Raw genomic sequence first — 27,637 nt, 5'->3', positions numbered from 1 at the left:
CATCCCTAACTGAAGGGACACCTCACAGAGAGCAGGCAGACTCCAGTGACACAACTTTCCCTCCGGATGTGACAAAGGTTGGCCTGGCTCATGCTGGGACTCAGGAGGATGCCCCATGCGGCAGCAGAAAGTCTGTGGGTGCCAAGAGGAAGCTGTTGGTGGGAGACAGCCAAGCACTGCCTGACCTCCGTAGGTCCCTCCGGGGACTGCAGCACAAGCAGCATTCAGGTGGTGTCCCCCAGGGCAGTGAGACAGACTCTATCAGGAACCTGGAGTTTGTGAGCGCCTGGGGAGCAAAGAAGAGCAGAAGAGAGGCGACCAGGCTGCAGCATGGAGGGGAACCCCCCCCAAGGAGGAGAATGAGCAGGCATCCTCACCGAGTGGTCTGGACTCCAGGCTAGAGCAGCGAGGAGCTCTGCAGCCGGTAAAGATAAAGTGGCTGAGGCCTCTCCTTGTCTCTGTGTAACAGTACCTGGCTCTGGTGGGGTTGTGCAGTTGAAAACAGGTGTCAATGAAGACAGCAGAACCAGCCCTCCTTGCCTCTCGAAGAGGCATAGCAGAGCTGCTACGCACAGGGTTCAGAGAGGGTCCATGGCAGTGGGGTCTTAGGCAAGGATGCCCTCGTGCTAGGGAGGGAGCATGTGCCCCAGCTTGGTGGAAATTGGTGCTCCATTGGAGCCTCTGCCACATCTCCAGGTAAAGTAGGATTGGAAGACCTGGGACCGAGTGAAGGAGAGATCCCTGACTTTCTCTCTGCTTGTCAAGGGGTCTTGGGACGTGTGGAGATGTGGTGTTGCTTTTGTGGCTGATCACCCATGGGAAGGCAAGCCAAACTCTGATTCCAGGCTCACTGTCCCTTTCCCTTTTGCAGTATGTGAAGGAGAAGCCGGTCCAGTACAGATATGAGGCCCCATCACCTGAGCTCTGTGAACAAATAAGATCCATAAGGTCAGTGCAATGATGGGCATGTTCAGCCAGGTCTCATCCATAGCCCTGAGTGGAGCCAGCTGTGCCTGTTCTCCAGGCGTAGTTAGCTACTGCTGCGCTAGCTCTAGGGCTGCTGGCCCTGTGCCACCTGGACACTGCTGTTTACATCTCAGGATACAGTCCCCTTGGAGACTCCTGCACTGGGTCCCTGCATCTTTGTTGGACCTTGAACTCTGACTTACCCTTCACAGCAGAACAGAGACCTACTGTGTCCTCTGACCAGACAGACCACTGCATGCAGCAGACAACTTCATGTGCCCACTTCCCTGGCAGCAAAAAGTGGCTCTGTTGCCTTTGTAACAGCTGCTGGAGGAAAAAGTGAGGCTGGCTGGCCCCTCAGCTGTGTCCACACAAATCTGACATGGAAGCAAGGTGCGGAGCATGCCTGGGGTACTTTGCGCTCTTTCCCTCTGCTCCATGCCCAGGCTGTGTTGCTAATCACACTGTCACTCTGCGCTTGCTTGCAGGGTTTTATTGGAAACAGTGCAGCAGCATGCAGGGGCTCGCTGTCCCAGGGCTGGCTCCCCCTGGCCCAGCACTGTACTTCTTTGGTCTAGGGTTGAGTCTTGTGCATTCACAACAGCTTGTGGCTGGTCTTCTTTTGCTTCTGCTCCAGGCTGCAGCTCCTCTGGTGTGTCCCCAGTGCTGGGCTGGTCCTGCATCACAGCATCTGGAAAAGCCACAAATACTGGTGTTAGTGTGGAACAAGCCATCACTGCCATCACACTTACTTTAGGAAAGGGCAAGGCAGCTCAGAGTCTCCTGTCACCCAGCCTTACCCATGCTATCCAAGGATGGGCTGGGCTCGCTGGTCACCTCTGGGTCCGCAAGGGAGTTGCGTTTGTTCCTCCGTTTCAGCACAGGTGACCGCCGCAGACGAAGGGGGATCATTACATCTGGAGGAAACAAAGCGCGGCATTACGTAAGCTGGCTATGTGGTTGGAGTGGCCTGGCTTGAGCTTGATGGTGAAGCCGGGAGCTGAGAGCACTAGTGTCATGAGAGCAGTTTTCTGGATGTGGCCGCAATGAATGTGGCTCCGACAGTGTGTTGTAGGAAGCACTGTGAAAGGGAAAAGGGGATGGATGGACTTTTGGGGCTTTTGCCCTGCTCTGTTGATCTGTTCAGGGAAGGCGCTGGAGGCCATGTTCCCATGTGCGTTGCTGTTGTGTCACCTGCATCCCAAAGTAAGCTCAGCACTTTGGGGCTGCACCAGAGGGCAAGTGTTTGTGCTGCCAGGGTGAAGCCATCCCCTCCCTCCTGTTGTCTTCCTGTCTGTCCCACGGATGAGCCAGGGCAGTAGGGCTTTTGCTAGGCCTTTGTCATGGGCTGTGCCTGTCTGGCTGAGTCATCCTCAGCTGCTGAGTGCTTTATTGAATGGGAGTGATGAGCACCTCCTCTACCCTGAGACAAACCCAGCTGCGCAGCCTGTGGTCTTCAGGGCTGGGTGCTTCTGTTCCCCAGCACCTGGGGCTCCTGCTCTGGCCTTGACTTACGCTCCAGCTCCATCAGGCTCTCTGATTCCCTGAGCTGGTCCTCGTGGATGGAGACAGCTCTGCGGTTGGTCCCACTTGGCACAATTGGCCCCGGAGTCAGGTGGTTGTCTGGGAAAGCCAGGGGGAACTGCTGGCCGGGGAGATGGTCCCTGCCGCAGGCATGTCCTGCGACGCCTCCCCAGCAGCCCTGTCAGGGTGTCCTGGGAGAGCCTATGGGGCACATCAGGGCCAGGCAGAGAAGGGAACCAGCATTTTTAGGTTTTGAATCCATTTCCTCCCTAGAGGAGGATGGCTCAAGGCTCAATTTTCAGCTGGCCTCCATCGCCAAATTCCCACAGCACTGGCTGCCTCTGCTCTGAATGGACTAGCCCCTCTTTACGGTCCTTTCTGCAGCTTGTACGCCCATACCTTCAGCATCAGCAGGTGCTGGCAGGCTGGGTGGAGTGGTGCTGGTGCCTGACTCCCCATAGTGGCTGACCCTCTGCAGCAGTGCTGTTGGTGTGCTCCTCCCAAGCCGTGGCAGGCTGCTGCTCCATCCCTCTCGGCCTGCTGGCTCCAGCTGCCTGCTCTGTTTGGGGATGGGGAGGGAGTGCCGGGGCAGGTCTGAGCTCTTCCCCTTCAGCTCTGTGTTCAGCTGCTTCCCCAGAACTTTCCAGGCTGGCCTGGGAGCAGCAGAACCTATGCTGGCCTCCATCATGTTGGCCGGGCTGCTCCGTAAGGATGTGTCTGTGGGAAAGGCAGGGCAGAGCCATGGATATCCCACATGTAGGGTTTTCCCCCAGAGTCTGGCTCTGAGGAGGGCCGGGCAGCTCTAAAGTGCTGGCTGTCAGCCTGCACCTACCCAAGGGACACAGGACATAGGTGGGCTTTGGTCCCCAGGGCCAGCAGCAGGCCAGCAGCTTGGGCTGATGTCTCTGTCCTTGTATGCAACAAAGGGAGAATGGCTGGATTTCCTTCTGCTACGGCCAGATCAGTACCCTGAGCAGGGTGTCTGTGCCCACTGGCTGGAGCAGTGGTACATGTTGACTCAAATGTGCTGGCCCCATAGAGCGCTGCTGGATGTTAACAGTGGGAAAGACTTGACTCCCCCCACTGGCCAATCCTCTGCCCCTGGCAACTTGTGCACGTCCGCCTGTGCCCACAGCTGACCTACCTGTGGACATGGAGTGTGTGCGCGCCTTCAGGGAGGGTGGTGGTGAGTCTGCCGAGCTGTCCACAATGTCCCCTGCAAGCACAGGTCATTGGTCAGCAACAGTGTGCTGAGTGGGTCACCCCCATGCCATTAGCACCCAATGAGGTGATTAAAGCACAGGGTAGGGCAGCCCTGAGTGAAACTGGTGATGGTTGGCCCAGTTCCTGCTAGCTGTGTGCCATGGGATGTGGGGGCTGGCCTTGCTGTGAAACATGCATCCAGGAGCCCATGGGGTCCTAAGGATGCCCAGTTGTGCCACCCTCGGTGAGGGTCAGGGCAGAGGGAAGCGGGGGGCAGGATGCAGCACCTCACCATCTGAACCAGCTTTCTTGATCTCGCTGTCTTTGCTCTGCAAGAGAAAGAAATCTGGTGAGGTAGCGGTGGGATTGCAGCACCAGGGCTGATGGACCTGTGACCAGCAGTGTGCTGCCAGGGCTTGAGGGGAGGAGCATGTGTGGCATGGGTGCATGCTGGTGAAGAACGTACAGATGGCTAGACACCCTCCATGATCCATACGCTGCTTCCCTTGCAAAGGGTTAGGGGACAGAGGCTACGGGCAGTGATGACAGGCCTGTATGCTGTCAGGTCTGGCCTGGGCAGGGGAATGAGACTGGGGCCTGGGTCACCTTGTCCCATGGGCCACCATCTCCACCTCTCTGGGTGCAGGATGTGTCCCTAAAGAAGAGCTGATCCCACCTGCTGCTTCTTGCCCTCGGTGGTCAGGCCCTTTGTGACATCCATGCGGTGGGGCATGATGTGCATATGTTGCTCGAAGGAATTGGGAAGCTCCCCGTCATTCTTCTCCAGGTGCCTCTTCTGCAGGAAAGACACAGCCATGCCAGGATATGCGGTGAGAGAGGCAGCACTCCTCACAGGACCAGCAGCACCAACCTGATGGCCTGCTGAGTGCGTGGTCCCCCAACCCTAGTTGTACCCTATGGTTACTGAGGCAAGGACACAACCCAGTAGGGCCTGTCCCCAGTCATTGCTCACGGATCCCCACATCCCTGCAGTGTCCAGCCTGCTCTCCTCTCCCTCTCAGTCATGGGTGGGCTGCAGCCCTGTGCCCTGGTTCTGTCCCACAGGCCCTGATGGCATGCAGTCCCAGTACAATCAGCATCCTCGGTGGCTTGCTGAGAACTGCCATGGCAGTGCTTACCTTGTCGTGCCTGACCCCAAGTGTGTCCTCATCCTCCCCAGACAGCAGTACGAGTGACTGAGACTTGCCCTCCTGTGAATACTTGGGCCTGATCCTGCGGGCAGAGTCAGGAGTCTGGCTGTGCTCAGGCTCTGCCTGGGGCTCGGCAGCGAGGCTCCCCTCCTCAGACTTGCTCAGTGGCTCTCCTGCCTTGCTGGGGGGCTGTAAAATGTCACTGAGCACCGACCGTCTGCTTTTGGGGGCTGTGACACTGCCCTCAGGCTCCTTCTCACACCTTGAGCCCCAGCTGGACTTGGGCTTCTGGAATGCAAAATGGTCCCAATTTTCATCTTGAGGGTGCGAGGGCTTGAAGATGCCAGAAGGGCTGATCCAGGGCAGGTCCCTCGTGCTGTGGGGCTGGGGAGAGATGAGGCGTTGGGAAATGTTAGGTCAGGGCTGCCAAGGGGTTGTGTTTGACCCAAGGACCCAGTGCCAGCCCTGGATGCTGGGCTCAGCCAGCCTTGGGTAGACCTGGGGAAGCTCTCACAGCATGGTTCATCTAGACCCTGGTGGATCATTCCCTCCTTGTTGTGGGACAGACCCCCACAACTCTTACACAACTGTCCTCCCCCCAAAGCTTGTGGGAAGCCAGCCCTGCCTGCGTCTCACCCAACAAGTGCCTTCACAATGTCCTCCTGCCAGTTTGCCCTTGAAAATGCTCTCTGAGGCCAGGCAGAGCTCTGCCCTACCAGGTGCCTAGGGTAAGAAGTGCAGTGGTGCTGTTTTCCCAAGTATCCCTTTAGCACTTGGCCCTGACCTTGAGCCAGCAATGTTTGCATGGCAGTGTGGATTGCAGGTGGTGGTAGTCTGCAGACTGTGGTAGTGCACTCCATGGTGCACCAGGGGACAGGAGCATGCTGGGGGTGCTGCTGGGCCAGCACTACTGAGAGGACTGTGGGCACCCCCTTTCACTTACAGCAAGTCCTCTGTGATGAGCTTCTTGGTGAAGAAGTCCTCAAGGTCCTCATCCACACGGGTGATGCTCCTGTCCTCACTGTTCTCACAGGCCACAGGCTGCACCTGCAAGCTAGCACGGCCATCATCTGGGACCAGGCCTGAGCAGCAGGTGGACAGCAGTAGGTACATCTCCCTTACTCACCACCTCCTGGGAGGCCACACAGGCAGGCAAAATTATACACCATGCATGCATACGTACATATGTGTCGTATACAGGCGTATCTTCTCCCATGCATATGCTCGTGCAGACCTCTCTGCTATGCCAGGAGGAGGTTGTGGGTGCCAGTGCAAGAAAGGACCTGGAAACCCTTTGGGCTGGATGGGCTGGCACCTCCACAGACCAGGACATCCCCTTCCCTGTTCCATGCGTCTGGCCTTAAAGGCCACTCTCCCTGGCAGCACAGCCACATGGGGTGACTCCAATCTTGAGCTGCCCCATGGGAGAGAGACAGCTGTGCAGCAGCCCCTTAAATGTGCAGCTGAGCAAAAAGGGAAAAAGTCATGTCACCCACTTCACCTTGTTGAAGACATCAGTGACCATCCAGTCCAGGACAGAACCGAGGTTGAGGGGGTCCTGGAGATAGATGCGCTCTGACATGGCATTGACCAGCTGGTCCCTGACTCCCCTCTTCTGTACCATGGCCGGGCACAGGTTGTGCACTGTGTCCAATACGGCTTGCATGATTGCCTGCAGCAAATCCAGAATTTAGGGGTGGGAAAAAGGAATTTTATGCATCGTTTCTATCAGAATGCAGATGTTTTCCTATTTGTCTCAGGAGATGTTGTGTACAGAGGGGACCTGAGTGATGGAAGGTACACAGTAGGTGCTCTGCTGGAGCACACTGTGTGTCAGGCTCAGAGCAGCTGTCATCCCTTTGGCAGGACAGTCCCTGCCTCTGGGGCTTTGTCACATCTTGGGCTGAGGCTGACAAGCATCCCATGCCACTGGTGGCTCCCTGCTTGCTGCAGTGGCTCCTAGCAGGCACCCACCTGGATTTCCTGGCCGCAGGCCTGTGACGCTTCCTCTGTGAGACATTCCATCTTATGCTGCAGCTTGCCGTTCTGGTACGGGGTGTTTCCTGCTTCATACAACAGAGGCAAAATCTGCAAGGGGTGGGGAGAAAGTGTGGATGAGCCTACAGCAAATTATCTTTCCTCTGCTTGGCCATGTATGGTAGGCTCAGTCCTGGTCCACAGCTGCCTTGTAGCAAAGCTCTCCTTGCATTAGCTGGGGACACCCAGGGATCTACCAGCCACACTGGACTGAAGTTGCCCCCCCAACAGCCTCTCTGCATTCTTCTCCCTCTCGGTCATTCCCTGCACACTGCCCCCAGAGTCCATTAGCTCTCCTCTCGTTGTGCCCAGACAATCTGCTCTCACATTGCTTATCTTTTCCTATCCCTTCCAGTATCTGTGCAGCATCAGCACTCTCTTCTTTAGTTAAATCTCTCTAGAGGCCTTCCCTAACCCAGGAAGCTGATGAGTAACCTCTTTCTCACCCTGTTGCAGGAATATGTACTCACCATGCACAACCATTTGTCCCCAACATTTGGAGAACAGCGCCAGGTCCCTGCAGAGCATCTTCACCATGGTATAGTCTCCAGGTGCTACCAGGAGACTTGGCAGTAAGTGGCAAAAGCCCCTCCTCTCCTTGTCTGCAGTAGCATCCCCCACCCTGTTAGGTCTCACTGTAGGCTGTAAAGTCAGTGCCAGCCCCTTGCAAGTAAGCAGTTGTGATGGTCTGTATTTGAAGCAATTCTGTCCCCAAAACACCTGACGCAAATCCTTTCTGGTGCGGCCTCAAGGAAATTCTGGCCCCCAGCAGTCCTCTACATCTCCAGTCTCTAACAAACTGCTTGTAGATTTGTGCAAATTTTCCCTCCTGCTGGGATGGAGAGATGCAGTGTATCTCTTGGAAAAGCCCAGTGGAGCTGGGGAGGCACCATGGCTCTTGGCCTCGCCAGCTCATGTAGAGATATTTGGTACACAGGGACGAGGACATAGTGACAGGCTTGGGATAGGGGCACAGGCTCAGGTGTGTGGAGAGACCCACACCTCTCCCCTGCAACAGCAGCTGATGAGATAGTAAGTGGTAACACTGAGGAAGAAGATGCCCACTAGCTGGATTAAACAGTAACTAGGGGGTGGCCAAGAGACTTGAGGGGGGGAAAAAAGAAAAAAAAAGTGGCAGCTTGAAAGGAAGTGTAGAAGAAGAAAGAAAATGTGTAATCAGGAGAGAGAAGTGGGAACAGCAGCAGTCTAACAGAGTCTAACACTGCCAGGAGTGGCCTCCACCAGTATCATGGCCTGGTGGAACATTCTCCTCACCATGTTGTGGGAGGCTGCATCCAGCCAATGCAGCTAAGAGTATGGGGATCCCCAAGGAGGGACCCTCTGGAGGAACATGGGGAGGTTTATCACCAGTGTCGGCATCAGCAGATTGTAAGAAGCAGAATGGGTGAGCCCAAAGCCAGAGCATTCGCAGCTCCCAAAGAAGGGTGGTGCAAGCAGAGGAATTTCCTCTTTTGAAGAGGGAATGTGCTTATAGCCCACAGTTCCTGGGGAAGGTATGCACACAACTGTGTGTATCTATGTATGTGGATTAGACCATCTCGGGATTTGAAGGGGGCTCAGAAATTTGAAGCTGTTTTTTAACATTTTACAAGTGTTTAGTAATGTGATGTATATCTGTTGCATTTATGATATTGATCTTGAAAATTCACTGTTTGCTAGTTAAATGTCATTAATAAATCAATAAAGTGCTTGGCGTTGGATTTAAACCCCATGAATTGAACGTTTCTTTCCCACAACAGGAAGGCAAAGCAGAGGGAAGGTGACCGCAGTTTTCTGGGAGTGTGGCAGACTTACACTGATGGACAGGTTGGCGTTCCTGATGGCTTCCTCTGCAAAGAGGATGTCAGCTTCCACTTCCCTGCCCAGGCAGGAGCTCAGGATGTCAACATGCTTCTGCACGCTGAGGCAGATTTCATTCACCATCTGGAGCATAGAGGAGATGCTGTCATGCACCAATGCCTGAGCAGCACTGTAAGTCTCTGTCCTTTCTGTGATTTCCCAGGAGAAGGACACATGGGTGCTGCTTGACTGAGCACTGGGAGCACATGCAGGTAATGCTCCACAAGGTCCTCCCTGACTAGTGACCAGGAATGCTGTACAGCAGGGAATTTCTTGCAAGCATGTGTTGAGCACATGAAGACAGCAGCATACTGTGAGGGGGGGGGGAGGGGGATGAGCAGTCCCTAAATTCCTCAGCACCAAATTTGTGCGAAGCACAAGGATGAAGGCTGCTTGAGTACCTCAGCCTCCTTCCCTCCTGCCCAGTCCTGCTCTCTTCTCCATGGCCTGCTCTGTCCTGGCCTCAGAAAAAGTGAAAAGTGGTCTGTGCTGCTTGCAAGGATCAGTGTGAGGTGGGCAGAGGTCTGCTTTGATGTCCTGTGCTAGCCAAGATTACTCATGCTGGAGCAGAACAGCTGGCTGTAAAGCCAAACATGGTGGTTTCATGTACTTGCCTGTTCAGAAGAGGTGGTCAGGATGCCCTGCTCCAGCCAGAAGGTTTGTGTGGGCAGCATGTGTCGCATTTGGTTCCTTGTCAGGCAGGGCTGGATCTGCAGCATGTAAATAACCCCGTGAGGAGGCATCTTTGGCACCCCAGCCCATCTCCTCCAGACCCCAGCCCCACCCAGCCCCACCTTGTGCACGGCCTCCTGTTTTCTCAGGGTTGCTCCGATACACCTGCACCACATCATTCATTGGCAGGGGCATAGACTTGAGGGTGTAGTTCCTGTGAGGCAATGGCACAGGTGAGCATCAGGACAGTGGCACTACCAGCCCCTTTGCTGCAAGCAAGCATCTACATGGCATCTCCTGCCTTGCAGTGGCAGAGACCCTGGCACATCAGCCTCATGGTTTTATCTCCACCATGAAACACCTGCATGGGGAAAGCATTATCATGATGACAGGGCTTGTGGGGATGGCTAAGCTCGAGCAGATGAGTAAACTCCCCAGGGTCACAGTGGCCGCCTGTCTGTACTCTCTGGCCACTCAGACTGAGGCCCTCTCGACTCAAACCACTGGAGCCCCTATAGTGTTTTGCCTCCCTGTGCATCTGCATGGCCATGTATGAGACCCACAGTGGTGTCAGTAAATGAACATTTTTTTCCATCTTTTGTGGGCAGGAGGAAGCAGAGTGCCAGATCCCCACAAAAAACAACCTATGCCTGAGCAGATCACACTGTGCTGACCGTACGCTGACTTTGGTATGGTTCAGAGTGATAAAACTCTGTGCTCGGTTTGGATAGAGATCCTCAGCACTCCTGATGTAGGCTCTCAGCTCTGGTGGGTACCACAGCTTAGGAGCAAGACTTTTCTCCTTGGCTGTAAAACTTGTCCCTCTTCCTCTTAAGCGCTCCATGGTGCTGGAAGGGGGAAACGTGGGCCACAGCCAGCCTTGGGGCTCTGAAGCAACAGAGATGACTAATGAAGATGATGTCAACAAGTGGGTTGTGGGTTGCTTTGCTAGCTGCAAGGCCAGGGCCGTGTAGTGACTACACTGTATGGAAACTCCCCTAAGCACTGTTTCCAACCCACTGGCTCTGAGTGAGATACCCTTTCTGCATTTAGTGGGAAGAGGGCCTGGGGATGGTGATGTCCTGGTGCTAGAGTCTCTTGTGCATGGTGGTAGCAGGGCAGGTCAACCAAACAACCCCCTCTCTACCTCTCCAAGGCTTGAGCCACCTCCAGGAGTCCGTGGCCAGTTGTGTTGTTCCTGTCCCAAACCACGGTCCTGCAAAGAGTACAAGAGTGAGTCCTCTCCAGACCAAAACAGTAGCCTATGTCAGCTCACCAAATGGGACACCAACCCACTCTCCAGCTAGGAACTGATAGCTGGCATAGAGGGCAGGTGTCTGGCTGCCAGGAACAGGCGGGGCCATGACAAGCTATGCCTGTCCTGCTAGGTGCCAGGAAGCCTCAGCCAAGCTGACCCCACAAACCAGGAGGCAGGGAAATGGGGTTAAAAATCTTAACCTCATGATTCAAAAGCTAAACTTTTCCCCTGCAGAGGGCTGCAAAGTAGCTGGATGTCTGGAGGGGATGCAGAGCAGGGCAGCCTTACTCAGACAGGCATCACTCTGCTGGCAGGGGCAGAAGTCCCACAGAGGAATGTCTGCAGCTGACAGACCTTTCCCAGCTCCCTCTCTCCACCAGAAACTTTTACCTTTCCTTTTCAGGAATAATTTGGTAAAAAAGTGACATTTTAGGGACAAGAAACTGCTCTCCGCCATCTCTTGCCTAGGGCACTGATAACAAAGCATGGATGAATAATGAGCACAAGGCTCCAGCTCCAGCACTCTGAACTTCATGGGAGCCTGGAAAAGAGCTGGCAAGTGCTGGTGTGGAGCTGCCATGCAGAGGAAGAGATTTAACTACTCTCCTGCCTTTCACATGTCCTGTGTCAGCACCAGGAGCTGACTGCCAAGAGAGCTATGATCACAGCATTCAGCTGCTTGCTGGGACTGGCAGGGTTGCATCTGTGGTCCCAAGGAGCCACAATAAGCCTCTTTCAGTAGTATCAGTATCATGAGGACTATTGTGTCAAGACCACCTGGCACAATGTGAGAAGGATGCCCTTCCCATGCTACCTGAGCTTTGTGTTCATTTGCAGGGCTTTGGCTAGCATCTTGGCACTGGTGTCTCCCATGGCATTGCCGCTGATGTCCAGAGCAATGAGACTGGTGTTACAGCCCAGGGCACTGAGCAGGACATTGGTTCCCAGCTTGAGGCGTGACTCAGCCACTGACAGGGACTGGAGAGTCTGGAAGGGGGAAGAGGAGGGAGAGATGTGTCTGACATGCCAAATTGGACAGCGTCCTTGGTGCGGAGTCTGCACAGAGCCCTAGGGTCATGGCGGTTGATGAGAGGCAGGGCACAGGCAGGATGGCTGGGGCAAGTAAGGGCCCCTGGTGCAGCAGGAGGTACCTACACAGTCATCCTCTTGGGTAATCTGGACAACGCGGTGCAGGACATCCACCAGCCCATCTCTGCAGGAGAGGCAGATAGTTACACATGCATCCCAGCATCACTTCCCCCAGAACGGCAAGAACAGCTGGCAAAGCTCAATCCTTCTGCCTTTGCCCAAAACCACCACACATCTGTCAGCCTCCTTCCTGACTCCTACCTATGTTTCAAGAGGCTGTGACCTGTGTCTGTGACGCCTGCCCTCCAGCACAGACTGGGTCAGGAGCAGGTGACAGTCCCCCCATGAGTCCCTGGTATAGTAGAGCAAGCAGGCCTCTGAAGGAAGACGAGGCAATTCCTTGCATTCCGGATTGGCCCAAGGCTCAGATGGAGAGAGAGAGAGAAGTGAGGCAGATGCGTGGTGCTAGAGCAGCCACTGGCCTGAAGACAATGCCACAGGTTGCACTTACTTGGATTTGATGTTAAAGTTTTTCCCCAAAGAGACATGCCTAATGGACTTGCTTCTGCCAATGGACAGCACCAGCATCACCGTATCAGAGTCAAAACCTATGAGAGATGAGTGCAGCCATGAGACACCCAGTAGGATGCTCTGAGCAGTCCAGACCACAAAAGCTGGACCAAGGTGATTGTGTGGCCCACAAAGGGCAACCCACAGACCTGCCATATTGCCCCAGCAGGCTGGCAGAGGGGAATCCCAGGCAGACCCTGAACGTCTTCATCCTCTTCATGGCTCTCCCACAGAGGGCAAAGACCTATTCATCTGCCCCTGAGAGGGCAGGTAAAACCAGGGGCTGAGCGGAGTCTCACCCAGCAAATAAATATCCCCTGTGAGAGTCTTGCGATTTGGACCTAGGGTGGCAAGGCTGTGCTGAGCTGCAGGGAGCACTTACGGGGCTACAGAGGAATTGCTTTCTGCTGCCTTCTCCCCTCAGCCCAGAATCCCAGAATGCACCCAGACATCCTTCCTGTAGTTAGGGCCTGTACCCCCATTCTCATGACTAGAGCTTTCCCAGGAAAATTCAGCAAGCAAAGGTTATATCCTATCAACAGCAAAACACAGAGTATCCCCATACTCCCACTCTGGTGATCCCCAGAAACTGGGAAGGAGGTCAGCAGGACTCCAAGGGACTGGTGAACCCCAATGCCTACAGAGGAGGTCAGCGGGTTCCCAAGTGGCTAGAGTGTGGCTTATGGCCCTGCTGCTGCACATGTGTCTGGGCAGGGACCTCTCACCCCATTACTCCACCGTCCCAGGGCAAGGGGCACCCAAGACCTACCAGGCAAAGTCCAAGACAACATAACTCCAAGAGGAGTTTTCTCCGGCCCACTGCCACAGATTTGTCCTTGACTGCCTTTGCACACACGGAGTGATGGAGCTGTGGCCAGGGAAGGGCCCTCCCTGGCATCATCATCCTCCTTGCAACCCCCATCCAACACAGCAGAGAAATCAGTGGCATGCCAATATGCTATAAGAGTCCTTGATCTTTGCAAAAGGGGTACTGCATTGGCTGTGGCCAATGTTTTAGGGGCATCTGTCTTCCCCTCTCCTTTTTTTAATTTTTAACTGGAGCACAATGGAGCAAACAATTGCTGTTATTAAGTGACCACTGCAAAGTCTGCGGTGCTGAGATATTAGCTGGAGGACTACTGGACTGCATGCAGCTCTTAGGCGCTCACTATCCCTCCAGCACAGAGTTTCTATTTGGGGAAAAACAAAATAAAACTACATTTTGGAAAAGGTTGGCTAGAGATTTTTGGAAGGCAGCAAGTTTTTGGAGCATTTGTGAGTCAGGGAAGCCATGAGCTGATTTTGCACAAGTTTCTGAATGACTGCAGAACACGTCAGCTTTCCTAGAGTGATCCAGCTATAGAAGCACTGCATGATATACTGTGAGATCTTTGTGAGGCCAGTTTAAGATATTACAAGGGCTTACAGGTGGAATTAAAAAGGCTGTAGAACTGATGCTTGCAATAAGTAGGATTGCTCTCTCGCAACCCTGTGGCTTCAGAGGCTGTGGCAGGCTGAGATTAGACGGGGCAGGGATCCTGTCAGGGACTGAAAAAGTTTCAGCTCAGACAAAGCTTTTAAACATCTTGGTTAATTTCAAAACCCGAGCTTGCAATGTTACATTACTTTGAATTAAGTGAACTGTAGAAGTTTGTGGCAAGAAAGATGTGAAATGAGAATTATACAGAGCCTGAGGAAAGAGAAGTCAGTAGCCAAATAAGTTATCCCACATCCTGTGATGAAGATGCTATCCTTCAGCTGAGTCTTGATCGGGTCCATCCCATTCCCCAGCACAGATGGAGGAGGATTGCCCCTCTCTTAGTGATACTGGGGCACACATAAGCCCTGGCCACTGCTGGAAAAGAGCCTGGGTCCTGGTTACCTGCTCCACTTAAAGGAAAGCTACCTGGGGAGCTGAAGGCTCAGAGTACATGCCCTGCCACGGGGCTCTCAAAAGCTGCAGCTTTTGCATGGGCATCATCTCCTGTCATTCCCTGTGCCAGTCAAAGCAACTGTGGTGCAAATAACCCAGTCAGATCCCCCACAGAATTACAGAACCATTGGCTCTAGGTGACCCTGCTTGAGCAGGGAGGTTGGACCAGATGATCTCTAGAGGTCTCTTCCAACCTTACTGATCCTATGATTTTATGTAAGCTGATGAAGTGCAGGCTAGATGAGCAACCAATGAGGTTGGCCTTTGGCCTTCTTGGCCACAAGGACACATTGCTGGCTCATAGTCAACTTGTCATCTACCTCCACTCCCAGGTCCTTCTCTGCAGAGCTGCTTTCCAGTAGGTCAGCTCCCAGCTCATACTGGTGCCTAGGGTTATTTCTCCCTAGGTGCAGGACTCTGCACTTGCCCTTGTTGAACCTCAGGAGGTTCCTCCCTGCCCAGCTCTCCAGCCTGTCCAGGTCTCTCTGAAGGGCAGCACAGCCCTCAGGTGTATCAGCCACTCCTCCCAGCTCGGTATCATCAGCAAACTTGCTGAGGAGGCACTCTGTCCCTTCATCCAGGTCACTGATGAACAAGTTGAACAGGATGGGACCCAGTACTGAGCCCTGGGGGACGCCACTAGCCACAGGCCTCCAACTAGACTCTGTGTCACTAAGCACAGCCCTCTGAGCTCTGCCATTCAGCCAGTTCTCAATCCACCTCACTGTCCAGTCATCTAACCCACACTTCCTGAGCTTGCCTAGGAGGATGTTATGGGAGACAGTGTCAAAAGCCTTGCTCAAGTCAAGGTACGCAATGTCCACTACTCTCCCCTCATTTACCCAGCCAGTCATTCCATCATAGAAGGCTATCAGGTTTGTGAAGCAGGATTTCCCTTTGGTGAAGCAGGATTTCCCTTTGGTGAATCCATGCTGACTACTTCTGATCACTTTCTTTTCCTCCATATGCTTACAGATGACATTCCAGAATGAGCTGTTCCATCACCTTCCCAGGGATGGAGTTGAGTCTGACTGGCTTGTAGTTGCCTGGGTCCTCCATCTTGCCCTTCTTAAAGACTGGAGTGACAATGGCTTTCTTCCAGTCCTCAGGCACCTCTCCGGTTCTCCATGACTTTTCAAAGATGATGGAGAGAGGCCTGGCAACAATGTCCGCTAGCTCCCTTAGTACTCCTGGGTGCATGCCATCAGGGCCCATGGATTTGTGGATGTCAAGCTTGCCCAGAAGATCTCTAATCCTATCCTCCTCAACCAAAGGAAAGTCTTCCTTTCTCCAGACTTTCTCCCTTACGTCCAGGCTCTGCGATTCTTGAGGGCTGCCCTTAGCAGTGACGACTGAAGCAAAGAAGGCATTCAGTAACTCTGCCTTCTCTGTATCCTTTGTCACCAGGGCCCCCACCCCATTCAGCAGTGGGCCCACATTTTCCCTAGTCCTCCTCTTGTTACTGATGTATTTGAAGAAGCCCTTCCTGTTCTCATTAACATCCCCTGCCAGACTCAATTCCAAATGGGCTTTAGCCTTCCTCACCGCATCACTACATACGATGACTGCATTCCTAAAATTCTCCCAAGTAGCCTGTCCCCTCTTCCACATTCTGTGTACTTTCTCCTTCTGTCTGAATTTGGCCAAGAGCTCCTTGCTCATCCCTGCAGGTCTCCTGCCCCGTTTGCTGGACTTCTTACTCATACGGATGCACTGCTCTTGAGCTTGGAGGAAGTGATGTTTGAATACTAGCCAGCTCCCCTGGACCCCCCCTTCCTTCTAAGGCCTTAATACATGAGATTCCTCCAAGTAATTCTCTGAAGAGCCCAAAGTCTGCTTTCCTGGATGAGATACGTATGAGGACATTATGGGAGACAGTGTCAAAAGTTTTACTGAAGTCAAAGGAGACAACATCCACTGCTCTCCCTTCATCTGCCAGGCAGTCATTCCACCCGAGAAGGCTTTCAGGTTGCTTAAGCATGATTTCCCCCTTTGTGAATCCATGCTGACTACTCGTGATCACCTTCTTATCCTTTACAATGCTTGGAAGTAGTATTCAGGATTAGCTGCCGCAGCACCTTTCCAGAGATTGAGGCAAAGCTGACTGGCCAGAAGTTCCCTCCTTCTTGCCCTTTTTGAAGACTGGAGGGGCATTTGTTTTCTTCCAGTCCTCAGATACCTCTCCTGATCACCATGACCTTTCAAAGATGATTGAGAGTGGCCTTGCAATGACATCAGCCAGCTCCCTCAGCACTCATGGGTGCATCCCGTTAGGACCCATGGACTTGTGTATGTGCACATTTGGTGAGATGCCCTGTGCCATGTGGCAAGGTTAGCTGGTAAGTCGAGGCAGGCTTGATCTCTCCAGAGTGTTTGAAGAAATATTGGAGAAACTGCACTTGACTCTCTGTAGGCTCAGCAGCGAGCACAGAAGGAGCCAATGCCACACAGGCCCAATACTGCCTTGGCTCCACCAAGTGTCCAGCTAACCTAGTCACCACTTTTGAAGCCCAGAACTGAACTCTTGTTACACATTTCCCCAATAATTTTGCCATTTAACTAACTGATCCTGATGAAGTGCAGGAATTAGACTGCAATGGGTACATGGAAAATGAGCACTCATATATTTTTAACATGAGTCTGATGTTGCGTGGTTGAAATTACAAGAAGGCAGACCTGTACAGGGAAGAATGTCATGGACATGAGAGGTGAGGGCCACTGTTGCTGGCCAAAATTGGATGCAATGATGGAAAAGGTCTGGCGCATTAGGAGACTGCTGGATAGCAGGAAGGAGATCATTGTGGGGAAGAGGAGCACAAACAAGTCTTTTCCTGTCTTGGGGAAGGCGTGTAGGTTTTGTTTTAGGGTAGAAAGACAAAAATCTCAGTGAAGTGATAATTTGCCTCGGAGGAATCCATTCCAGGTGTTTGGGTACTCACATCCTTGTGGAACACTGGTATGACTTGGTTGTCCTTTTGTACTTTGTCCACTAAACCTTTAGCTTAGATGCTTGCATAGCCTGTACTGTTGTGGCTGCTGCTAGTGAAAGACAAAGCACAGTCTAATTTTGTGTTAAGCAGCATGGTCAAAAGGTAGACAAGCATAGAAGGCGTGGTCCTAGTTCAAGGTGGGGGATTTCACAGCCTTCTGCTGAGACAAAGCTCTGGACACCAGGTGGGCACCAGAAAGTGGGTACACTTTGAGCCTAGTATAGGTGTGCAGTCATAGGCAGGCAAGGGCAACAGGTCAGCTATGGCTCAAGAGTGCAAAGAGTATCTCTGACAGCCTGATGTGACCCTGCTCAACTCTCCAAAGCTGCTCCATCTCCCCAGGACACTTCTACAAGCTTAGGAGATGCTGGGTCTAACTCAGCCTCTGCCGAACACCCTGAGGCAATTGTGCCCACAGGTGGAGGACATTGCACTCCCAGATAAGAAAAAATGACCTACCGTTATCAGACAAATCCAGGTCACTGATGGAATTGGCATCAGAGATGAGATCCTGGATGACTTGGGCCCCCGCTGACCTCAGCTTGAAATAAACAGAAACATGTCAGTATATGGGAAGGTGCCAAGCCCTGCAAACATAAGCCTGCTGTCAGGAAGGTCACCTCAGCCCCATGGTAGTTGGGGATGGATCTTCCCATATGGGAATGAGCACCTGCCTCCCCTGCCATGGCCTCTTCCCCTCAGGGATGCACACCCCTAGGGATACAATATGATACCCTGACTGGAGACTGTGCCTCTAGCGCTGCTGGGCTCATACAACTCATGGGTGTTCGCTATACACAGGCTGCCCCCTCACCTCACAGCTGCTGAGATCCAGGTGAAGGTCACTGATGCAACTGTTGTACGCCAGTCCTTGCAGCAAAGCCCTGGAAAAGTCACCAAAGCCATTGGCTAGAGCAGTGTGGGTGCCAGCCACCTGCCATAGGGCACCCTCTGTGGGCTGCTGAGTGGGACAAGGAGGATAGGGAAAGGGTTGTTTGCCAGCATGCAGAGCTCTGTATTTTGCCACTCTTATCCAGCATCCTCATCTGTCCCCTCTAACTTCAAAGTCCTAAGCCATGTCCCACTGGACAAGGCTCACCCATAATCTGCTCCCATTGGCAGACCCAGAGCCTCTCCATCACCCTGCTGAGCCTCTACAGGGGTAACAGGGGTGGTCAGGCCCTGGAGCTGGACTCTGAGTGGCTGGATGTCTTGCCAGCATGCTGCTCCCATCTTACCTTTCAACATCTGGAGGCAGCTTTGTAACTGCCAGTGAAACATGCCTGAGGGCACAGGCCTTGCTGAAAAATTGCTTGATGGCAGGAGAGACATCTTTCACCCTCCTGAAAGGAAAAGCACAAAATAGCATCACCTTCTGTGCATGCCTATAGCTGGCACTGGCTGCCCACTGCCTCAGGAGATGCCGGGCAGTCACTGCCAACTGGGCCATGATGAGCCATGGCACAGATTCCCTCCCTTTCATGTGCTGGGCTTACTTGTGTGAGTACACATTTTTGGAAAGATCCAGATGGACAAGGCTGGTGCAGCACCCATGGGTCAGTGCTCCAAAGAGCTGCAGGAGGGAGTAAGTTGAGATAGGTCAAGGATCCAGCTATGCATGCCAGATGAGAAGAGACAGTGTGGGAGACCCTAAGGTAGGAGGTCTGCCCATGCTGGGGCTGCCAGCTACCACCATTGCTCCCAGTTCTCTTCCTCCTGCTGAAGCTGGTGTCTCCCAGCCCACGGGATGCAGGACAATGTATTGCTGAGCTGGCTGCCATCATACCCCTCTGACCCAACAAGTTTCCTGCCCCGGGGCCTATGCAGTCCCATGCCACATAGGATGCAAGTAGTGGGGCTGGGGACACCTGTTGGGGTGTGGCACAGCTTCTGGAGCTGGGCAATGATACCTATCTGGGGTCCCCCTGCTTGTGTACTCACGGTGTCTAAAGAGCAGTCAATGCCAGACAGGCTGAGGTGAGAGAGTGAGTGGCACCGGCAGAGGAGGTTCTGCAAACTCTGTCAGGAGAGAGGATTCAGAAGCTCATCCAGGACCCCTGGTATCCACCTTGGGTACCCTCTGACTCCCCATTCCCCAAGAATCCCAGCCAGTCTGGCAAACTTCCTTCCTTCTAACTAGGGAGCAGAAGTGAAGACGGTGATGAATCACACGGTGACCCACACTCCGTGCATGGGCCATTCGGTCCCGGGGGCGTCTCCTTGCTCAAGATGCCATCTCCAATCCTCATGTGAGGACAGGGATGTGTCTCCACAGCAGAGTCCCACAGCTGCTGTCAGATAGGCAGGAAGATGTCACAGCCATGGCTTTCCAGAGAGCCAAGCACCTCTGCGCAAATGCACCTGGGGATGCCAAGCAGCTTGGTTTCAGACCCTCCAGCAACAGCCACTTCTGAGTGCCTGGGCCACTACAATGCAGAGATCAGCCTCTGAATGAACCAAGGCAAGCCCTCTCAATTCTCTCCTAGAAGCAGCAAGGCCACCAGAGGAAGAGGTGCCCCCCACGTGTGCAGGAGACAGTCTATCCTACAATGTCAGAGCATTGACCCTTCTCAGCCCATAGCACTGACACTAGTGTCATCCATGGCCAGGGTGCTGGGGTTCCCGGAGAGGTCCAAATGCCGGAGGGAAGAGCGGATGGCTTCGTTAGCTGCTAGGGCCTGGCATAATGTGTTCGTTCCTGCTTGAGGGTAGGCCGAAGAAACAGATCCCTACGGATCTTGGACAGAGTGCATCCCTGCACTGTGGAGAGCCATGGAGCAGAAGAAGGGGCAATTTCCTATGTCCAGGGCAGCAGGACATTGTGTTCTTGGACATATCCTGTGCATGGCATCCCTGGGGGACTGTTCCTTCTCCTCATCCCATGCACCCAAGTATGCTATGCCCAGCCAGGCTTTGCAACATCATTTTGGAGACATTTTATTTGCCGCCAGTGGTGAAGCTGATTCTGGGCAGAGTGTGCCATTCTCCAAAATGCCTCATCAAGGGCACATGGCCCCCAGCCCACCCATGCCATCCCCTCTGGGAGATTCTTTGATGTCAGCCTGGCCCCGCTGAGCCATAAATGCTGTGGACAGAGTCAGTCTGACTGGCCTCCCCACTGGGACCTGAAGGGGGTGGGGGGAATATTGTCTCAGGGCTGTACCTTTAGCAGTGAGTGATGTCCTGGCCAAGTTGAGGCTCTGCAGGCCCTTGGCCTCTTCTCAAAGTGCCGGCTGAAGGCAATTATCCCTGATGGAAGAGTAGAAAGCCCTGAGCAGCCGTGACAGCACAAATGGAGGTCTGGGTGCCTCCGCCACCCTTAAGTATTGTCCCCACAGTGCAGGCCAACAAGGACAGCTCTCTGAGCTGCTTGCTGCAGGCACGGCAACAGTGATGAGTGGCTTGGGCTGCCTTGCAAGTGCAGAAGGAGGCCATGGGTTGCTCCACGTGCTCGTCATCAGGCTACACAGGGAATTAGGGGTTGAGAATGGAGCCAGCCCCTTCCTGTTGCTTTCCCCATAGGCACTTCCAGGCAGGGAGCTGCCTTTGCCCAGCTGCCAATGGGATACAGAGTTGGGGAAAGAGATGAAGGGAAGGCCCAGGACAGGAGAAAAATAACAGTTTGCATGAGCTTAAACACATCTGCTACTGTGAGGTGTGGGGTACCTCTGTCTTCCAGCTGGTTGCCAGCAAGATTGATGGTGTGCAGCACAGAATCAGGATGTCTGCTGAGTGCCTGGGCCATCCTCTGAGCGAAGTCCCTACAGAAAGAAGGGCTATGTGTCTGACAAAGGTACAGGCACCATTGAGAGGCATGGCTGCCCACTTTGCAGCCATGTGGGGATGCAGCACTGGCTCCTACGAGGATGACAGGCTCCATCCAAAAGCAAAGCCTCACCAAGGCTGCAGCCAGGTCTGCTGGCCTCCAGGCTGTGGGAAGGCTGCTGTTCAGTGGGCTCTCACCCTGTCCAAGCTATGTGGCATCAGCACCCCAGTTGCAGGGACATCCAGCTCTGGCATGGGAGTGAGCTGGCCTACGCTGCACTATGCATGCAATGTGAGCTGGGCAGGGCTGCTCAGCACCATGCCAGGGCTCTGCATCCTCCTGACAACACTGGCAGTCCAGCTCTGCTGTCTTCTACCCATGCAGGGCAGGCTGCAGGGCCTGTGTGTACTTTAATATTTCAGTGACCTTACTAAGGAGCCCCACCAGTCCTAAACTGGGAATCCCTCTGACATCCTTAGATCCCTCAGCCACTTTAATGAAGGTGCAAGCCCTGCCTCCAGCACAAATCCGTGCTTCAGCACCTGTGAGGGACAAGCATTCCCCCTCCTCCAGCCTCCAATTTACAAGGCAGGAGTTTGTCCTGTTAGATGCAGGTTGACATGGCTCAAATGCTTTACCTATGGATTCAAGTCTGACCAAAACTGTTACTGTTTTAACACTTTGAGGACATAATCAGCCAAATAGCTGGAGGAAAGATAGAGGAAGCTCCCTGTGCTGACCAGAAGAAATTATCTAGTGCTGTCCGGGATACATCAATAGTACAGAATACCCTCAGAAAAGCAGTGTATTTCCTTACGATTTTAGCCCCCTGTTTTCCAGCACCAGCTCCTCCAGTGTCACTGATTTGCTGAGCAAATACAGGAGTTGCTCTGAAATCTCCAGGTTCTACAGATAAAGAAAGCCTTTCTGAGAGCCCATCCATCTCCAGGAGACACAGCTCCACCAGGACCTGTGCCACATGATGGGCACTCACCAGTCTGAAGTCCTTGCAGTAGAGTTCTGTGAACCACAGACTGAAGGACAAGGCAGCAACACTCAGTGCCACGTCTCTGCAGGGTGACAAGGACAAGGCAGTCAGGGGCCAGACTGAAGGTGGCTGCCTGACAAAGCAGCCAGTAGGGCCCCACTCATATGCACCCCTCCATGGAGCACAAGTACAACCGCCACAGGGTGCACAGCCACAACCACACAAGCGTGCACAAACAGAATCTCCCCAGGGCACATGCATACAACTGCTTCCTGGTGCACTGCCACAACCACCCCGGGCTGCACAGGCACAGCCACCACTGGGTGCAAAAACAGTCACCCTGGAGCATGCAAGCACAACTGCCTCCTGGTGCACAGCCACAACAGCTCTGGTATACCCAGCCACAGCTGCCCCAGGGTATACCTGCACAAATGGGCCCAGGGTGCACAAACACAGTGTTCACCAGAGCAGGACTGAGCAGTCAGGCTAAGGCATTTTTGGAGAAGGCCTGTGAGTTTAAAGCACCTCAAAAATAGAGCTCAGTTTTACCAGATTGTTCCCGTGAAAAGAAAATCAATCAAAAATTTGGATGTCCCCATCAGAATGTCCATTTTTGTTTAAAACTCATCTTCATTTAAGGAACAGTGCATGTTATGCTTGACTGAACAGGAAGTTTCTTTCTGACTTTCTGGTCCAAAGAAATATCCAAAAAATGTCCCCATTCAGGTGGACCAAACACCAAAATTTTCCCCAAAATGAAAAGCCCAAACCTTCTTACTATTTCCCAGTTGGTAGATGAGAGCCTGGCCAACTACCTTCTCCGACAGATAAGCCTTCACTCCTTCTTTCTAAGGTCACATCTCTGGATATGTCTATATCTATCTAAATATGTCTAAATACATAAGTATCGAGGGATTGGAGGACCCTGCTGATGGGAAGAGCTGCTAGGGCAACCTGAACGTAAGGCTCAGGGCACAACCTGAAATCATAGCCTCATTACAAGGCCAAAACTCTGTAACAGCAACCTGGGGTACTAGCAGGGCTGCAATCTGGAGGGGAGACAGAATTGCAAATTTTTGCAGCTCTTTTAGCAGAGCTGGTTGCTTTGCATAAGGAAACACCTGACAGACACGAGCTGTGAAAGGCTAACACAGTCTTCAGTTTTCACCTCCTTAGCTGGTTCTTAGGGTTATGTAGATGTTAAAAACAGATAGGGAAGTCTCTCTGGCCTCTTGAGACAGCCACCCGGAGGGACAGAGGTGGCTCTCAGAGGGAATTCTCCTTCTAATTTGGAGATTTCTCTGGGGAAACATCTGCCCGCAGCCAGCAGGACATAAACCTACCATCCTTGGAACACATGAAGAGATAAAAACCTCCAACAAGAGAATAGAAAAGCTCCTGCCATGCACAGCAAGGAGACAAGTGCTGATGTGTGCAGGGCAGCATGGCCAAGGTGCTTGAGAAATGGTGTGCTCCAGGATGCACCTGGTGGGGCTGAATGACTCACCGGCTCTCCAAGTGGCTGAAATCCAGTAGGTTGAACTCCCTGCAGTCTTGGCTATGGTAGATGTTGTCCACATCCTGCCAGACAGACAGATACTCAGACAGGGCTCAGTGCCAGGTCTGGGGAAGGGCTTCGACATCTGCTAGCATGCCTGGCAAGCTGTGCTGTCAACGGAAGGAGGCTGATTCATCGGGGACCCTCACCCAGAACCCATTTCCCACAGTTCTCAAGAGCCTAAACAATGCTGGGAGCCTCATGCCTAAACCCAGAGCCTGAAACCTTCCTAGGGACAGAGGCAGCAAGAGCACGTGTCCCATACGGGTGCAACCCTATGTTGTAGTGGCTTCCTGACCGCTTTCACAAGGATTGGCCAGAAGAAGCCAATGAACCCCTTCTATGGTGGGGATGAGGGCCTGGAAAGATGTGAATTACAGTCACCTGGTGCCCCACAGGAGGAGGGGGACAGCCTGTGCTGCTGTGGCTGTGTCCCAACATGGCCGGTTATGCTGTCACCAGCTCTTCTCTTTGGAGATATCCATCAGGACTATGGGTTTCCAAGGGCTTTTCTTATACATCAGCCTGGGAAGCTTCCTAATCCAAGGTAACTCATCCCTCTCTACATTTCATTCCACCACATCAAAAGAGAAGGGAGCACTCAAGCAGCGTAAAACTGTGATTTCCATCCCTGGGATGCTCCCAGCCCTCTGGGATGTTCCTTGACCTTGGCATACTCCCAGCCCTGGGAGGTAGCTGGTGCCCAAGATGCTCCCAGCTCTCAGGATGCCTCTGCTGCCTGGAATGGCTGTGTGGCTGCAGAGTGGGGTGGAGGCACCAGCAAGCTTCCCTCTGTCATGCCCTCTGAACAACCTGCTGTGATTATCTCCTTTCTACAGCGTGGGTCAGCTTACCCACTGGATCTCCTCACGAAAGATAAAGCCATTGTAATCACATAAAGCAGCATAAGTCTCTGAAAACCCACCTGCAAAGAGAAGGCAGTATTTAGGGCACTGTGAGCAGACCAACCCAAGGGAACACTGAGGAGACATTTAGGGTAGGCAGAAAGCAAAAAGTGGGAGGCAGAGGCTCTCCCTGCCCTCCTCAAAGGGGCTGCAGAGTCCTGCTCAGTCTACTGCCATCCTGAAAGGGAATGCACAACTCAGGGAGCTGAGGCAATAACTCTGCTCCCTTCACCTGATCCATGTAGGAAATCCTAGGTCCTTATTGCCTGTTCTCTCTCGGCATCCTTTTACTGAGAGGTTTTGTTTCCTTATAAACACAGTGGTTATGGCCATGGACTGTAAAACTAGGCACTGGGATGGCAGAGGTGGAGCTTGGCCTGCTGGACATGGCATCTGGACTATATGCTGCTTTTCCCACATGTCTCCTGTATGCCTGGCCCCAACATACTGCACTGCAAACATCACAGCTCCAACATCAGGCAGAAGCCCTCCCCAGCACATCACTGTGGCCTCCTCATTATGATTCCTTGTGCTCTTCCTAGTTTGTGGTGCTGGGGCACAGTCTGCTTTTCCAATGTGCCCACAGACATCTCAGCTCCAAACCTGTGCCACAACCCCACGATCCTAGAGATTGACCTAGGATCCAATTTCCATGCTGTAACAACCCCCCTTGCCCCTCAGAAATGTCAGGCAGATTGCGTTGCTGTGGTGGCAGCAGAAGTATGTCAGGGTTATGTTCATGTAGTTGGTTTTTTAGCAACCATCTTGCTTCCCAGTTTATGTTAGTCTAACTCTACTCCCACTAAAACCCTTGGAGCTTTTAAAGTTCCTACTCCAAATAGCTAGAACCCAGGCTTGGTGCTGCAGCAGTATCACATGAGATAGATAAAACCCACTCTAGTTGCACACCCTCATGGGTAGACGCATCCGTGACTGTGCATCCTCACCATACAGCTATCCTGCTCCTTTCTGGGAAGCTGCAATCTCTCCAGCCTGCCAGATCGGCTCCTCACTCACACACCCTGCACCTCATTCCTACTCTGTGAGATGGGGTACGCTGGTGGAGAGTGCAGCCTGCTGGCAGGGCTCCTACAGACATAAGCCAGTGCAGGAGCTGCCTTGCCACCAGACGTGGGGGAGCCACAAATAGCCACTGACAATGACTGTGTGGATACTGGGTTGATCTCTGAGGTATTCCAACCCTCCTGCCCCTGTCTGGTATGTGTACAGGGAGAATAGCACTTACCACAGGGCCCTTGGTTGCTCTGCAACATTTCCTCCAGGGAGTCTGCGATCCTCCGTACCCTCTCGTACAGGTTGGGGGGCGAGTTCTTGAGCAGTGCTCTGGGGGAAGGACCAGGGAGCAGGCTGGGGGAAAATCATCCCCACCACAATATATGCCTAACTATAACCCATTTGCCAGGCCCAGAGAGTGACCAAAAATATTCTTCCCGATGTGATCAGGGAATGAGGAACATTTGGCTTCCATTAGCAAGGTTTCCTCCTATTAAAAGGCCCTGTTGGACATTCAAGCTGCTTTTTGGCTCTGTCTGAGCAAAGAATGTTTCCTCCAAGGTGACATGGTCCCTCCAGTTCCTACATGTTAGTCCCTGAGGACATTGGAACCCTTACCCAGGGGACAAATCTGGGAAGGCCTTCTTAAGTGACATGGTGACATGGATGACAACTTGCTCCAAATCATCAAATGACATAAGCCGGATGACATAAGAAGACGTATCTGTTTCTAGGACAACCTGCAGAGGCCAAAGGATGGGAAACATCTGAGAAAACTGGCAATGTGAGGCATCCCAAACCTGCAGACATGACGCTGACAGCAATTGGCCAGGCACTGCAAGGGCTGCACTCTTAATGCAAGCATCCAATCTCTGTAGTTATAATTCTAGCCAGAGCACTGTAAGTGGAGGTAAGGCTGAGAACAACAGGAATTTAGGATGAAATGGAATAAGCATACTGTCATGTGCCAGACCAAGGCATTAACACCCCCTTACCCTTCCCTTGGCCCAAGTGATTAGCTTTCAAAGACACAGTTGCTTCGCTAGTGGTCTGCCCTTTTCTTACCAAGAGCTTTAGGGATTGAAATGACCAAGACAGAGCCCATTTGGCATTGATTTCAGTGCCTGAACTTGCTCATCCTCAACAAAACCTCCCTCCACCCTCAGAACTGCCTCCAGATCAGCTCTGCCTCTCGCTATCCTGGCAGAGAAAAAAAAAAGAAACCTCTTTGCCTGCACTGCTACAGCGAGCCCCTGCAAAATTGAGATGGCAGGGCCAGCAGAGCAGAAATGCCTGGGTCTGTGTACCCAACTGTCTGCCCAGGGTCCCATCTCTAGTGTAAGTGTTGGACAGCAATGTTGCATAGAAGCAGCTGGCTTGCTGCATCTGCCCATTCCCAGCTAAGGCACAGCCAGGTTGCTGTGTTAAACAGCCCCTGATGGAGATTTCCCCCCTGAAATTGTCTCATCTGGTTTTGATGCTTTTTTTAGCTTTTGTCTCCTACAAAAATCCCATGGCAACACATTCTCCAATTTAATTACACACTGAAATGTAGGAGGGAGATGACAATTATCTGCTTGGGCAGCATAAAGATGGAGCTTCTTTTCAGAGCAGGGCTCTATGTGTGACAGCAGGGCCAGTCTCTGCCTGCCCCAGCCAGGTGCTCAGACTGGCAGGTGAGTAACCACTGGAACTGTCATACAGCCTCAGGTCTGTGGTCCCAATCAAATGGTCTCAGAGACAAGCCAATGATCTGAAGTTAGCTGTTCTTCCACTTCCTTGTAAGTGCCCAGGTGATGCCGTCCTGTCCCCGAATCACTTGTCTCTGTTCGCATCCTTGGAGCATACCTCGGCAGAATGTGCCTCTCCTCCTGACACCCCCTCCCAGGATACGTGAGGCTCTAGCTCTTCCCCTAACTTTCCCACCTGTACTTCCCAGTCTGTGTGGAAGCTGTCAGCTGACACCAGGCATTTCCAGCCTCCTGATGCTATGCTGTCTGAAGGCTCATGGCTTCCTCTTCTGCTCTCTCTGCCTATCTCCTCTTTAACTCTGTGCTCCTGCTAAAGATCTCTAAGCAAAGCACAGCTCAAATACGCATCCTGCTCCTAAGAGGATTGTCTCTCTAATGTCAAGCAGCAGAAGCCCTATTTGC

The 27,637-nt window shown here is 52.9% G+C and overlaps 2 pseudogenes; one reads left to right on the top strand and one right to left on the bottom strand.

Moving 5' to 3' along the window:
* Positions 1-27,637, top strand: part of LOC134149703 (capping protein, Arp2/3 and myosin-I linker protein 2-like) — a 266,237-nt pseudogene that overhangs the window by 129,414 nt on the left and 109,186 nt on the right.
* The window catches only part of LOC134149657 (capping protein, Arp2/3 and myosin-I linker protein 2-like), a 36,584-nt pseudogene continuing 10,380 nt past the window's right edge, over positions 1,434-27,637 (bottom strand).

This window comes from Rhea pennata, chromosome 21 (assembly GCF_028389875.1).
Source record: "Rhea pennata isolate bPtePen1 chromosome 21, bPtePen1.pri, whole genome shotgun sequence".
In the NCBI taxonomy this organism is placed as follows: Eukaryota; Metazoa; Chordata; class Aves; order Rheiformes; family Rheidae; genus Rhea; species Rhea pennata.
Note: the sequence above shows the minus strand (reverse complement) of the source record. Positions and strands in the feature narration are given on the sequence as shown.